General features: G+C 42.4%; 1 protein-coding gene across 23 annotated transcripts in view; it reads right to left on the bottom strand.

Annotated features, from left to right (window-relative positions):
* The window catches only part of Hivep2 (human immunodeficiency virus type I enhancer binding protein 2), a 189770-nt gene that overhangs the window by 80804 nt on the left and 92813 nt on the right, over window positions 1–16153 (bottom strand). For 22 of the 23 annotated variants that reach the window (XM_006512556.2, XM_030244891.1, XM_030244892.1 and 19 more), the window contains one exon: window positions 3891–3992. The gene's annotated coding sequence lies outside the window, so the exon portion shown is untranslated. Of the gene's footprint in view, window positions 1–3890; window positions 3993–4130; window positions 4214–16153 lie in introns of all 23 variants that reach the window. The other variant, XM_030244897.1, reaches the window with a different exon arrangement.

The following is a 16153-nucleotide window of genomic DNA, read 5'->3' as shown; positions in this document are numbered from 1 at the left end:
AACAAGGACGGCTGCTTTCCTTGCATCGGGGTGGTGAATAGCTACTGAACAGACATGAAGTGGGATGTATTTGGTCATATGACCCGCTTAATGAATGCTGCCTGGCTACACAGATGGACAAGTTATTGATCTCGTGACTGAATGAAGTATGATGCTTAAAAAGTGCAAGGAAATACTCTTTCAAACCTGAAACACACAGCTCATGAAATCTAGTCACTCATGGGCTCTTTCTGAATCTACTATAAGGAAGAAACAGAGAGAGATCTTTGGAAGTCAGATATAAATGCTTTTAAAAGACTAGTTTCACACCTACTTGTCAGTACCTAAACATGTATGATACTCTCTTCCGTTATAGTAAAGCAGGGGGGACATAAAACGAAACAGCTTCCATGCATGTAAAAATCTCCAAAACTGCCCCTCCTCAAGAGCAAACAGCTGGATAGCTGCTTCCAGGATCTACTGTGGATGGTCTGCAAGGGCATAAGTTATAGTAAGCCCAAAATGTGTCCAAACACAAGTCGAGAGTATTCCTTTATTTTCTGAATTTGTAGAAATAAGAGAAATAAAAACCATACATTGGCATATTAAAAGGGAAAAGAGCCATAGAAGATTGAACAATCTGTCTGAGAAAAAAAAAAACACAAAATAGAGCAATTCCTACAGAAATCAAAATCAGATATCTTGTGCTTCTTTACATGAGAATAATTATCATATTTCAATAATTTCTGATTCTAAATCCTAATAACTGTAGTGGTTACACAATTCTGGGTGAGGTGACACGACTCTGAAATCCAATATTCCCAAATAGACAAGGGATCTTAATCCTTAGTTTAAAGTAATTGTGAGGCAGGATCCTGAATCATACAGACTGCTCAATGAAGAGGCACCTCTAAATATCCACCCCATTGAATAAAAGAGGCATACACCTGAGAATGTAGATCAGAACCCATGGAAACAGATACAGATTCCAGCTAGACATGTAATATACAGATTCTAGCTAGACATGTAATATACAGATTCCAGCTAGACATGTAATATTAGGTCTGCTCAAAAACATTATCAACTTGAAGAAAACCAGCAGTGTATAAAGCGAGCATCAATATAAGGATAAAATAACTCATATTTCTCATCTTGACAAGAAGTACGGTAAAATGAATATTCTAATGTTGCAGGCCTCCTATCTTTTCAGGCTCCTTTCTATTTGCAGGGGAGATTTTATAACTTGGAGGAAAATTCCTCATTTGAACTAGGGGAAACAGTTACTTATGGAGTGAGGAGTCATGGACCATACCGCCTATGCATATTATTAGAAAAGCTTAAGAAATCCATAGGAAGCCTTCCTAAAAACATATGTGGTTGAACTGAGAACATGTCATCTCTGTGAGTTAGGTCCATGCTAGCAGGCTAAAGAACCAGCAGGCATACAGTAGAAAAACTACAGTTGCTGTAAGGTTTAAACATTGGCCATTCATCGGTTAACACTAACCTCCCTCTAATGATCACTAACAGTCCCTGGCTCCCTCTGCCTGCTGACCATATGTTTTACCTTCCAAGAATATCATGGATCAAGTAGCACACTTATTGAACTCAAAACGATCCGTATTTTCAAAGTGATGATGTCAAAGAAGCCCAGGGCTCAGGCAGCAAGGCCATGTCCGCTTTCAGTCTCCTGCACATAACTGACACTGCATATCACATGCTGAAACTGGATGTTAGCACTGTGGCACACACACTGGAAATAATTGTAAGAGCCAAGCCTCCGAGCAGTACTGATGTTAAGACTTTGGGGCATTAATTTTCATCTTCTGACCCAGAGAAACTACTAAACAAGTAAGCGCTGCTTTAGAAACATTTTAGATGTCTCTCTTCCCAGTGTGATTTTCACCTCACTGCCTTGTCTCCATTTAATTACTCAAGACTGTTTTCCAGTGGTACTATGTGTAGATAACAATGGGAATTCATGGTCACAAATGAATACTGAATAAAGTACCTCACAAAGAAGGATGAAAAAGATGTCCTGCAGTTTGTAAATTTAATATTTCTACTTTCCCAGAAGTCCAAAGACTGTACAAATGATGAAAGATCTAAGGCTGAGGCTTCAAGGTAGATCACTAGAGACAAGGTAGCTGTTGGTATCCACAGGCCATACAATATTATCAGTGAGAGCCTGCGAGACCAACGGCACCCTTGGGTTGTCTGGCTTGAAACCACCTCTCTAATCATTAGACATTTTCTTCTCCTATTCATTAGCACTCATTGGATTTTTTTTAAATAGTTCCCATTTATGTTAGAGAAACTAAATAACAAGGTACATCAGGAAAAATATGTAAAACTTTAGTAACTCATGTCTTGTGGCCTAAAATTAGGAAGATAGTTTCCTAAAAATTCTGTTACTATACAAAGGGTTAATTAAAGCATGAGTTTGCCTGAGTTTAAAAAAAAATTACCAAGCCCTAAAATCAGTATCATTTAGACTTTCTGATGCCAAAAATCTGGTTGAGAGAGCAGGCTTTTACTACACTGACATTTTAAGAGTAGCCAAAGTCCTGTTCCCACTCAATTCTGGCAGTCCCTAGCGATCTGGGAACAGCCTAAACAACTCCTGGTTCCCAATTTTCTATCTCAGGAGCCTCGAGTGCCATCCAGCACAACCTAAAGTTCAACCAGGCAAGCCTTGAGCTACATGTCTGTTCTTGTCACGGACACACAGGCACAGAGAAGGAGAAGGGCTTAATACAGCAAGATGTGAGGTTTCTCGAAAAGCCTATTATATATTAGATTGTAATCCAGTAAGATGTAGACAAAGACACACACGTGAATGCACACATACACACACACACACACACACACACAGAGAGAGAGAGAGAGAGAGAGAGAGAGAGAGAGAGAGAGAGATATCTCCCAAAGTAAAAGGTGATAGTCCCACATTAGTTCAATTTTAGTGGCAATTTTAGTGGCAATTTTAGTGGCAGAACCTGAAACTGTCATGTGCAAGGGCAATAGAATGAAATAAAACAGAATAGTGGACAGAAGGAGCAATTCCAAATAGCAAGGTACGTTTTCTAGTGTTCAAGGAAAATCAGACTGCATGGACTACAGAGACAATGCAGTGAGAGCAAGCTTGAGGCCTGCATTCCGAGGGTACCCAGGTTAAAGGTTCACCTTTCTGCTTGTGTATAACACTAACACTGTGGGGATGAGCCTCCGGGGCTGGATGACTGCTAGACCAGTATGCTAGTCAGTGAGTGGCCCTGTCGCAAATGAGTAAGTAAGAGAGTGATAAATTGGGATATCTGACATCCTTCCCTGGGTTTTGTGTACCTGGATACTGATACACACACATACATACATACACTGTTCCCCCCCACACGCACACACATATTATACATACATGTGCATGCATGTATACACATGCAATACACTGTTACCCCCATATATATATATATATATATATATATATATATATATATATATATATAAATATATATACACACACACTGCCCCCATACCATATACACATGTACATGTATGCACACACATGCACGTACATTGCTACCCACACACACATACACTGTCTAACACACACACACATCATATATATATGAGCATGCATTCATACACATGCACTGCCTCCCACACAAACATCCCACACATATATACATACACACACACACACACACACACACACACACACACACACACACACTTTTAAACCTAAAGTAAAACTGCAGGACAGATCTCCAAATACATTCACTGAGGCAATATCCCTGTGGTCTATCACTTGTGTTGAGAGCTTCATGTAATTCTTGTCAAAATCTCACTGAGCATCTACTTAATATCACACATTGGCGACGGAAGTCAAACTACTGAAAGGGAGTACCCTCACTTACCTACTGGCTGGCTGTTGAGAGAATGTTCCAATGAAATCAATTCACTTAATCTTTCAAGTAGGTCTGATTATCGTTGGCTTTGACAAAACTCACAGACTTCACCTAATGAAAACACAAAGAGAAGAGCATTTACAGCAGGGCTGGATGGTATCTGGAACTTAATGATACAAATCCCACTAGACCAGCATCTTTTCTGTTACCGTTCTACAAAACAACAAAAGTATTTGGTAACTGGATTACCTTATATAACTGGGGTAAAATGGATGCCCAGGCAAGAGATGTGACACCCAGAGTGAAACTGAAGAGTTTATTTCCAACACCGACTGGCACATGGGAATGATTACCCACAGGACACAAGAACATTAAAATCACACACAGCAAGCATGGAAAGAGTTGTTCTGGAATAACACGCCTCCCCCACCACCACCACCACCACCACCATTGATTCTTGTGGTTGGCTGCATTTCTCGAAAGCCATTAAATCTTAGCTACAGTCAGTATCTGCTAAGCGACAGAAGCTAACACCTACACTGATTATTTACACATAACGGTGGTCAAGTCATCTCGAAAATAATTCGTCAGAACAGCTTTTCAGATCGCTCTGAGCATACTGTCTTGTTTCCCTCAGCAACCACTCACACCGGCAAAGCCCCGTCGATAACTTAGTATAAATATTTTATAAATAGTATCAGCTCATTCCACTCATTTTCTCAGCACAACACCTGTCCTTAGGTCCAGAAATCAAATTGCTATCTCAGTTACAGGAGAAGTGCCAAGAGAAAGTGAGCAATAGTTCACCTGGAAAGAGACTAAAGTGGTCACTAGAGCATCAAGCTGAAGAGCAGGTGACAAAATTACACAGCTTCAAGTTAATCCCGAATCAGGTCTCCCTACAGTAGACAAACCAGGATTTGGAAGTCACAGATCATAACCACAACCACATCCTAGGCAAAGTGCAAGCCATTTTCCAACGCCATGCATACGTGATTTTTACTGAACAATTTGGAATTATGATAGTCATTTCCCAAATCTTACCACACAAATTAGTGAAATTAATCAGTATTTAGAAGAAAAAAATGTTGACATCTATTTGCTATCTCTTTCTGGTTTTAGATGATATTCTCAAAAAATTGCTAAGAATGGGCAACACAAATAATAACAAGCACATATACCAAGCAGAGCCTTACAGTAGCCATGAGAGTATGTATAAATTTTAAGAAAACCTAGTGCCCAGATTCTGGCCTTATTGCTGTTCACAGAGTGTTATGCAGGAAGCTTACTTGGGCATGGACTCAAGAGACTTCTTCATTAGCAAAGATAAGCTGTCCTTATTATTGTTCCAGAGTTCCTGCCACTAGTGTGACAAGACGAATGGCATATGCTTTGGTTAGTAACTGATTCGCCCATTTATCTCTGTGCCATTGAGAATACAACTTGAGGGTCTACACTTGCAAGCTAAAAGCTCTACCATTGCCCTGCACCCCCAGCCCACCCTGTGAGAACATGTGTGCACACGCACGTCTGCATCTGTGTGTGTGTGTGTTTTAGTTTTACTAAATCAACAAATACTTTGATGGACTGCAAGATGGCTCCACACATTCTTTATCTTCGAACACCTAAAGGTGTGAAAGTATCTGTGTTTCCTTTTTTGTTAAGCCATCCTTTCAACGACATCCGAATGCCAATGACACCCCAGGTCGTGATCCAGTTCGTGGCTATCTGCCAGGAACTGACATGTCCAGGAGCTTTGGCATTCCCTTTGGCCGCTTTCTAAAGCAGACGAGGACTCGCCCCTCATGATGCAGAACTCACTTGAAGAGTCCTCTCTTCCTTACTGCATAATTTCTTCTCATTGTGTGTGCATGTGTGTAGCGAGTTCATGTGTATTTGTGTGTGGGTGTACGGACCTGCATATGCACACGTGGAAGCCAAATGATGTCACTGTCTTCCTCTCTGGATCTTTTGAGACAGGTCTCTTGCTACACCTGGATCTCACTAAGTGGACAGACTGGCCCCCTAATATACACCTGTTTCTGCATGCCAGCACAAGGATTAAACGCACACACACACACAGATGCAGACATGTGCACGCACACGTTCGCACAGCAATGGGGGAGGGGGGGTGTCAGGGCCGAGGTAGACTAGTTGCAAGGGCAAGGCCGCGAGCTGTATTCCGACCACTACAGAAATAAGCTGCATGCCTGGCTTTACGTTTATATGGAGATGGTTGGGGATCTAAGGTCAGGTCTCAGTGTTTGCTCACCCACTGAGCCACCTCCCAGCCCTCAAGCTTAAAATTCTTTAAAATCTTTTTGTTGTTATTGTTTTTAATTTCATTTTGTTGTACAGTGTGAAATTGACCTGTACAGACATAGAAGTCTAACATCCCTTTCCGGTCTTGCTCACTTCTTAGACAGAATATGGTTTCCTTAAATTATATAATTTTTGCCTCCTGAGAAGTCTTACATTTCTGAGTACAACCAGTTATTAGGCCCATATGTTAAAAGCCTTTTCACCTACAGAGCTGCAGGCATCTTTTCTATATCTGTTGTTGGGGGGTAGCAGTGATTTCAAATGACTAGAGGCCATTTTCAATGCTTGCAAAGCACCTAAAAGTGGTACTGTTACCTCCTGTCAAAGTTCAAGAGCAGTAAGGAAAATACATTATTCACTCATGAGTGACTTGGTTACAAGGCTGTCAGTGATTAGCACAGAAGACCCAATTGTGTTGCCTGTAAGCCAAGGTGGTCAAACCAGGAGACATTGTCTCAGAAATGTTCAGTTCCTTACAAATACACAGTGATGCATGCAGTTTTACATGGGCATTACAGTCATTCCCCAGCAATCCTATACTACAAACCACAGAAACAGTTACAACTAGCTGAAGGGGCTGGGACTGAACTGCCTTCCCTCCATCTTCTTTTCCTGCTGCCCACACCACACTTGGCATTAGCGGTGGGGGATGCAGGGGGTGTGACTTAGTCATCGGTATTTTGGCCCCATCAGGGAATGGAAGAATTCATCTGAACATTTCGACTAGTTTCAAGTTAGAAAATGTCTAACCCAGCGAATGCTCTATGTCTAGCTATGACTTGACCATGCTTGTTACCCATTGGACTGTCTCAGCTATTTATATGCAATAAATTCAACGAATGGACAATGCTGGTCTTGCATGCCTGGGCCTTGAGGGGTACTTTCCCTGGTCATACACAGGGACCATGTTTTGTGAGTTTATGGGATGCTCCCTGGGGCAGGGTAATACAGGCTTCCTACAGCACTCGTGGAAGTGGCTCACAGCACTTTACAGGAGTAAACTTGAGTCACTGTGTCCTTAGATGCATGAGCAGTCTTCCAATACTCGAAGGACCAGAAACACAGATAGAAATGTGTGCAGAGAGAGAACAGACCCCAAATATTGCCAACTTCACAGTGTTCTATCACCACTATCACTACACCTAGCAGCTTGGTTAGTACAGCCGCCCTGCTGAGTTAGTTACTCATGTGAGTTTTCCTTAGGAAAATATAACAAAATTGCAAGTATCTGAACCAGGAAGACACTCCTACTTCTGCAACCCAAACACAAAATAATCCACTATTTGCACCAACACAATCATATTGAATACATAATACTTAATGCCCTTGTGCTGTATATGCATTCTTGTTTTTTTACTTATTAATCTGTAAGCAATCATTTATTTCCATGTGTTCAGACAGCTCATTTTCACCAGCCACATATTGTTTCTTAGAGTTAGAATGATGTCGTTTCATTCATTATCCCTGTACATGGGACTTCCTCACATGCTCTTATATGTGTCACTAGAAATAAAATGCTATTTTGCTTAAAATATTATCAAAAACAAAATACTATTAAACCAAAAGGTGGGAATACTTTATGAACTTATATTTAATGCATACCAAATTATTTAAAGTACTTACAAAGCAGCCAACAATAAATAAGTATTCTAATTCAGCAAATTCCCTGACTTTGATGCTTAAAAAAAACACTTCATTCAATATCAGTTGTACCCCAAAATCTTTTATTATTTTAATGGTGACAAAAACTATTTTATCATTTAAAAGAATCTTATTGTCTTTATCTTTAATGAAAAATTTATGTAATTTGACCATGTTTAGGTCCTGGTTTTAGTTTTATAGTTATATGGCTTTGTGGTTCAGGAAGGGGAGTGCACTCGCAAGCCAGTGTGCATCTAAATATGTAAATATGTGTGCAGATTCCAATGGAGGTCAGAAGAGGCCATCAGAGCTCCGGGAAGAGCTGCAGACATAGGCAGTTGTGAGCCAACTGCTGTGGGTGCTGGAAACCAAACTTTCCCTCTATAACAGCAGCCAGGAGGTGGTCTCAGCCCTGCTTGCTGGACTGCTTTGCATGTGTACACTGTAGCCTAAGGAGTCGGTTTCATGCTTCACTTTTCTTCCCTTTTCATTCTCTCCATCCATATACTGAAGACTGAACTTGGATTCACACTGTGTAACACTGTGTGACTGACACTGAAGTACACAGTTCCATGTTGTCCCAGGGGAACATGCACACGCTGTGCCACATCAGTTAGCACTGTGTGCAGTGTGTCTGTGTGTCTGTGTGTCAGTTAGCACTGTGTGCAGTGTGTCTGTGTGTCTGAGCCGGCACTGGGATAACCTCCTGCTCCTGGGAATTTTTTCTTACACTCCTTGATCCTCATGTGTGTTTGCAATGCCTGCTTTATCCCAGGTTCCTCTGCCTTCAGTCCCTGTATTATATGCTGTGCACTTCAATCATACTCTAAGAACTTCCATTTAGATTATGGTTAAAATTGCACTGTGTAATAAATACAATGGTTAGACATAATAAGTGGAAGCATCTCTTCTGGACTTTAGTTTACATGTTAACCAGGCACACTAGATTATAAATTATCTCTATGTGTATGACACATGACTTTCGCATTTAATGTATGCTCATCTTCTGTTAGTCTCCTTGTCTCTTTCCCTGATCCCATTTCACTTGCTAAAAATACAGCATTCTTATCGCGCAACTAATTGTGCTAATTCTCTTTAAGCCCCCCAGAATAATATCTCTAAAGGTGATGAAGCAGTGATTAAATAGAAGGTAAGTATTTTTTTTTTAAAGATTTATTTATTTATTATATGTAAGTACACTGTAGCTGTCTTCAGACACACCAGAAGAGGGAGTCAGATCTCATTACAGATGGTTGTGAGCCACCATGTGGTTGCTGGGATTTGAACTCTGGACCTTCGGAAGAGCAGTCGGGTGCTCTTACACACTGAGCCATCTCACCAGCCCCCGAAGGTAAGTATTTTTAAGTCCTATCGTAAATAAAAAAGGTTTAATTTTCTTGACAAACCTGACATCAAACTATTCATAAACACAAGTTCCAAAACGAAACCCTATCAGCCATTTTATTTTCCCCTTCTGAAGAACCATGTAGCTCATTTAAAACAAGAATGGATGGCTCAGACAGCTTAGCACAAAGTATTTTCCTTTCTTTTCCTTATCTGGTGCCTCCTGATTCTTCTGTTATTTAGGTTTGGACTCAAAAGACAAGGAAAGCAGAGTGTAAATGACCTGAAGCAATAATAAGACAACCAGGCCTGGTGACATCGGCCTATAGTCTCAGCACCCACAAGGTAGAGGCAGGAAGATGAGGAGTTTAAGGCCAGCCTCGGCTACGTCTCAAGTTTGAGACCAACCTGAGCAACATGAGATCCTCGTACAATAAAAATGTTTTAAACTTATTTTTTGTACTGAAGACAGTCTGGGATTTTGCTGCGCATGCTAATTATAACCTTATGTCATTCTCCCTGATTTAGTGTCTACTATGTAGATACTTGAAAATAATCGTACATTTCAGATAGCCTAAGTGGTCCATACATCCAGACTCTATATTGAGAGGTAAGAGGTCAACACGCAAAAAGGAAAGAAAGCAGGTCAACTACCTCTATGAGAGGGAGTACCGAAGGACCGAGGCTGGCTCTGTGTTGACTTGAAAAGCTACTTTATGTGTCAAGTTGTGTGAAAGTACGAAATACAAGTGACATGTTTCTCTGCTTTACTGAAGAAACACATAGAGAAAGGCAGATATTTCATCTGAACCATGTTTCCTGAAAGACTGCAAGATGTCTACAAATTTTCTTCCCTGGAGTTCAAAATAGCACGCTGAGTGGGAGTGAATACTTTGAGACAGAAAGAAAAAAAGGAGAGAAAGGAAAGAGGGAGGGAGGGTGAGAGAAGGAGGAGGAGAAGGAGGAGGAGAAGGAGAAGGAACTAAGGAAAGCAGATCATACTGTCTAGTACTTGGTGTGAGCTGTCTGCAAGAGGCTATTTGAAAGATGTGAATGATTTGTGTGAAATAATAGTTTGAGTCATTCACACAGAGTTCATATGACTTCATACAGAATCTCCTGGTCACATCTAGTGTGTGTGTGTGTGTGTGTGTGTGTGTGTGTGTGTGTGTGTGTGTGTGTGTGTAAAAGTGGTCCCTGGCTGTCTTTCTCCCTTATACTCTGAGACAGCATATCTCTGAACTTGGAGCATGCTACTTTGATAGTCTAGAAAGACTAAACTAACTGCATCATAGGTACAGGAGAGGTAAGCAGTTCTCGATCATAGCCAGATACTTTCCTAACAGAAGGGCTGCTGAAGATGTCTATGGTCTTGGCAGGGCTTTCTAAAACACCGTCAACACGGGAGTTTTTAAAATTAAAATGGTGTTTCTGTATCCTGTAGGTCTGAAATGAGGCCCCCAAGATGAGGGCCGAAGTCTGAGAAGCAAGATTCTAGTTAATAGCCAGTCAACTACAAATGCGTGCTAAGTACCAGATTTTCCATTAGTCACTGAAGGAAGTCTATGATATGAACACTGAACAGTGCTTCTCTCTCTCTCTCTCTCTCTCTCTCTCTCTCTCTCTCTCTCCCTCCCTCCCTCCTACCTCTCATACATACACAGAAAGAGGAAGACAGAGAGACAGAGATAGACAGAGAGAGTGTATGTGTGTGTTTTTAAAAGTGGGTGCTCAATGCTAACATGTGTGCTAAGGATCCTAAGAATGATAACTGCTGAGACTAGGGAGAGTTCAGTCTAGCAAGCATCAGCTGCCAATGGCTTCAGATATGCTGAGGATACAGGCACTAGGGTAGAATGGGAAGCAGACAGAAATGAAGGAGAAGGGCTCCCAGGGCAAGCAAGAAGGTAGAGTTAGCCAACTAGGGCACACCTGCTTTGAGTCATAGATTCCCATCACTGGAGACTTCCAGCCAGAATTCACTGTTAACCAGGGAAGGCAAACCTCAGCTCTGCCTAATAGTTTCAGGTCTGAGAGTTACAAGCCTATGCTGAGGACTGGATAGCTTGCCTAAGGCCTGTGCAAGTAACCTCTACTGGCAACAGTAACAGTGTTAGGAATGTAGCTGTAAGCCTGGGAGCAAAACCTATCCATTCCTTTTCTAAACAGGGATACCAGTGTATACACAATGTCTCTGGTCAACATTTGTCTTTAATGGCAACAAATTTAACAGCATTAGGCAACAACTTTTTAACTGTGGCATAATTAATAATTTTCTGTTAGTGTCTGAATATTACTTTGGTTGCAAAAATAAATGTCTCTTCTCCTGTAAAGTACTTTGGGATGGCACATACCCACACAACACCCTCAACGACAGCACCCTTCTTCCTTTTCCTCCCACACTGGCTGACAATAGGAAGCAACATACCCAGATACAGAATGAAATCATAAATGAATTATACCTTGGGTTTCTTTGAACTGCCTCTGAGACATTTTCCTGCTAGCCCACATTAGGGTGTATATATTGCACAATGAATTCAGTGGTAGAGCAAGAGGGAGCTGAAAAGATCTATCAAAGTAAAACTTGCCCAGTGAGACTACTCTGAAGAAGGTACCTCGGGGCTGTGGGGGCCTAACTGCCACCAGTTAATGCAAGAGAAGCAATTGGGAAAGGACTACTAGGATCCGACACACCAGCATCCCTAGGTCAGGTTAGCTACCTCCCCATTCTACTTCCATTGGCCATAGAACAAGCAGACGCTATCGCCGCAATAAAACACTGAGAACTGGGCTTGGAATGCCACCGGGTACTGTGCTTCATACCAACATTCACTGGCTTACTGTGTCAGCTGACCCAGCGGGAGATGCACCTGTTCTAGCAAACTCCGCTGTGCTACCTGTCCCCACAAGAGAGATCAGAACTTAGGCAACACGTGATCCTGTCATTTCAAAACCCGGAGGTTTGAACATCACAAGATACCTATTATGACACTGGTACAAGGTAGGGCCCTGGAACTCAGCTTTCTCTAGTGGATTATCTCCCTCCACCAGTCCCACTAAGGCCCAGACATTCACGCACTCACTGATGGTAAGAAAGTGTTGTCAGGGTAAGGCTTCTAAATGAAATCTAACTTATGAACAGTTGTAGAACGTAAGATTACTGTACAAACAGGTGATCCCTGGTAAGACCACGGAGCCTGCCTTCTACAAACCTTTCCACTTTCTACTCAGAACCCTCAGAGCCCTTCCTGGTACCCTCCCTTAACTAAGTCATGTGAGCAAGTCAACTTCAACGATCTCATTTTGCTAAACCCACAACAGCAAAAGCAAAACCAAAGTAGTTTCACTGGAGGTGACCAGACAAACAAACAAAACCAAAAATCAAACCCCACCGTGAGCTCTTGTAAAAAGAATTTAAGAGGAAAAACAAAACCAAACATGACATCTTGAGGCTGTATAAACTTGAAAAAAGAAATCGCTGTCATGGAGGTGGGGCTTTGCTAGAACAGTCTCCCCTATGTGGGAAATATCATTACCAAATCTAGTGAGATACACAGCAAGTGACTCTTGCTATGTAAATCAGGACAAGACAGAATTCTGAGGCAGTTTCTGTTTGAATTGCACTGGCACTTCTCAATAGAGACCATCTGTAATAACTCTCCCTCACTGAACACCCATGAAGGATGCACAGCTTTGGGCTCGTCCTGGAACGTACAGAACCATTCCATACTCCTTGGTGGCTAGCTACCACTGTAATCTTCCGTGTTCAGGTATCCCCTACATTTAGAACTGCCCCAGGGGACCACCAGAAGTCAAGAGGTTCTATGTGCAATAGCATGGCTTCTAACAACGAGCTTGGAGCTGTGGTTGAAACAGGGTTCAGGTGAGTAAGACTTCCCTTGCCAGACTGATGTCTTTGGGAATCCTGCTGCCAGGCCTAGACTAAAACAAGGTCAACAGTGCATCCCCCAGAGGAAGCTGTTCAGCTGGCTGAGTTGGTTTCCCTGAACCAGGCCTAGAAAACCCTTCTGACTAACAATAGACCTGGCAAGGAGCTGTTTGTTGTCTTCCTCCACGCAGAGGGGTGGATCTTCCTCCCAAGTGACAGGCGGGGTACAAACCTGCCTCCAGCAGACACCAGAAGAAAGCACAGCTAAGCCTAGCAGTCAAGGACAGCCCCTTGTGGGTCAAAGGCAGAGTCTCGGCCTCAGGACTAGGGCTATGGAAATGTATACTGCAGACAGGACATCCCTCCTGGCACTCACTGTGAGTGAAGCCCAGGCCACAGCAACAACAACCTGGCCAGAGGACAGCCTGCACTGCACATCAAAGCCAGAGGCCCTGGGAGGCTGGCCTGCAGCCAAAGATGCTGGGAGCCTCTTGGGGAGTGCACTGCCTGGGACAATAGGGAAGGGACCTGGTAGAATCTATGAATTCCAAGCACTGGGGAGGTCTTCTCAGAGATCCTGCCCTCTCCTGTCAGAGCCGTGATTTAATCTCTTTGAAGAAATAAAAAAGGAAAAGAATATACATTCTCCAACTTCTCTGTTTGAAAGACAGACACCACAATGCAAGCTGAAAGCACTCTGGTCCCTATAGCCTGCAGCCAGTGTCCAAAACAATAGAGCTAAGTGAGATGTGGCGCCCTCCTCCTCCATCTGAACATGGGCTTTAAGTGAGGGGAATAATCTCAAACATTTAAATGCAAACATCACGGTAGCGCTGCTACAGCCTCCCAGATATTTCCCACCAATTCTGTTTAATTAAGAGTCACCTCGAATGTTAATTATAACCTGACAGCTGTATGATCTGGCAGGGCACAGCTCGCAGGTCCCCTTTTAGGTAACAAGGGTTTAAGGTGAGGCTTCGAACTCTGGCTCACAAGCATGACACAGGCTCCTGCTTGAGAAGGACCTACTCAACAGAAACAGAATTAGCTGGGGACTCAACTTCGGCTCACAGTTTTAAAGGTAAGCAAACAGGAGACTGAACCGGAAACAGACCCCTGTCCAGTACTAGGGTTCTGTGAACAGATCAATCTGGGCTGGAAAAGGGCTTTCAGTACAAACTTGAAGATCTGAGACCCAACCCCAGGCGCTCCACACATATAACGGCAGACACCCATTGCTGGGTGGCCTTCTGTCTTCTGGCTAGCTGGTTTTGTCTCATGGTTGATCTCTGGGTTCAGAGTGAGACCCTGACTCAAAAAATAGGGTGGAGAGTGGCTGAGAAAAACACCTACTGTTGACCTCTAACTCATACACACATAACATGCATGCACTACAAACCTATGAAAGAAAGAAAGAAAAAAAAAAACTTCCTTTCCATGGTCTTGGTATGTGAAGGATGAAGGCTGCCACCCTTCAAGATCCTTTCAGACAGAACAAACAGCAGAGACTCTTGCAACCTTAAAGTGGGTGGATCCCCTGTGAGAGGCTCATTAGAACAGAGAGGGCCTGTCAGGTCTCTTTCGAGAGGAAATGTATGCGAGTTGAGGTCACTCAGCGCTAATCGGGCCTGTACATCACGGCTGTGAGGCCAGCAGCATAAGCTCCATTAAACAAGCAGTTTATCATAGCTCCGCCTGTCATCCCTAATGGCATGCTGAGGGAGGAATAACTTCCAACTCCTTGCTAATCCGGTGTGGGGATGCCAAGGTACAGTGTTTTACTTGATTGCATAAAATGAAGAGCTATTTTCAGCCTCTGAATCACCGTCCTGGCCCCTGCATCAATCCTAAAGCTGTATTACGATCCTTTCAAAATCTCTTTTCTCTTCCACTTTCACTGATGTTGACATAAGCAAGCATTTAAAGAAGTTGTGGTAAGCCTACAAAACATGAAGCTGCTAGAGGGAAGAGGACAGAAAACACAAGTTGACAAATATTTACCATTTATAGTGATCACTATTACAGTGACAGTGGGCAGCCAGCACTAAGCAGAACTCCAGGTCCCAAGGTCACAAGCGATTTTGTTTTAGTCACTCCTGAAGAGGGCTTAGAAGAAAAACATAACAGTAATGGAAATTTTAAAGCTTCTAACTGATATAGGAAGAACCCTCGCTATTTCTGTGATTATTCTCCTGGGACTTGTACTGACTGTTCGAAAAACAGGATGTTTTGTTTGTTGTTCCTCATAAAAGACAGCCAAGCCAGTATCAAGACTCAAAAACCATCCAAGTTGCAGATCCATGTAAAGTTTGGAGATATTCAAAAAGCCAAATGGAATTTTTACTCATGTATTTAATTTTTTTTTCTCTTTTGCTCAACGTGAGATGACCTCGGGAAGTGAGTTTCTTGTTATTATGGATGCCAAAAGGGAAAGACGGTTACATAAGGGCACTTTGCACCCTCTCCACATCCAAGCTCCAAGAATTCCACCCTAACTACAGCTGACTCTTCATAGCTAAGGCTTCATATTTTTAAAATTAGCTCAGATTAATGCATTATAACTAGATACTGGGTTCACGTAGTCTGAACAGGCTACATCCAACCAATGAGGACTGATGGCTTTTACTTTTTATAAAACCAGAAAAGACATGGCTTTATTATCTGAATGCTTAACAAATTTTACTGCTGAAGAAATACAATTTGATTCCTATTTTAATCTCTGTGACATTCTGAGGACCCCAATAACAATTCTCTCCTGGAGTTGCTGCAATGTACAGCAACTGTGATGAAACCATTCACACAAAAAAGATGAATTTAACAGGACTGGATTTCAAGCTGACCTAAAGTGAGGATAGCCACACACACCGAGTGCTATCTGGACCTGGAATGGCCTCTTGATGAAACTTGAGTTTTCCTCCAAATACTTTCTTCTACACAATGGAAGGATGGGTGCCCCCTCCCCGATCCTAATGCACAAGAGAATGTAGGCCAAACGGGGAGGGAGTGTACAGCGCAGGCGGCTCAGCAAAATGAAGCAACTGGTTGGCTTCTGCTTTCTCCAGGCACTGGTTTTACA

The sequence above is a fragment of the Mus musculus genome, chromosome 10 (genome assembly GCF_000001635.26).
Source record: "Mus musculus strain C57BL/6J chromosome 10, GRCm38.p6 C57BL/6J".
Taxonomy (NCBI): Eukaryota; Metazoa; Chordata; class Mammalia; order Rodentia; family Muridae; genus Mus; species Mus musculus.
This window is presented reverse-complemented; position numbering and strand designations above follow the sequence as displayed.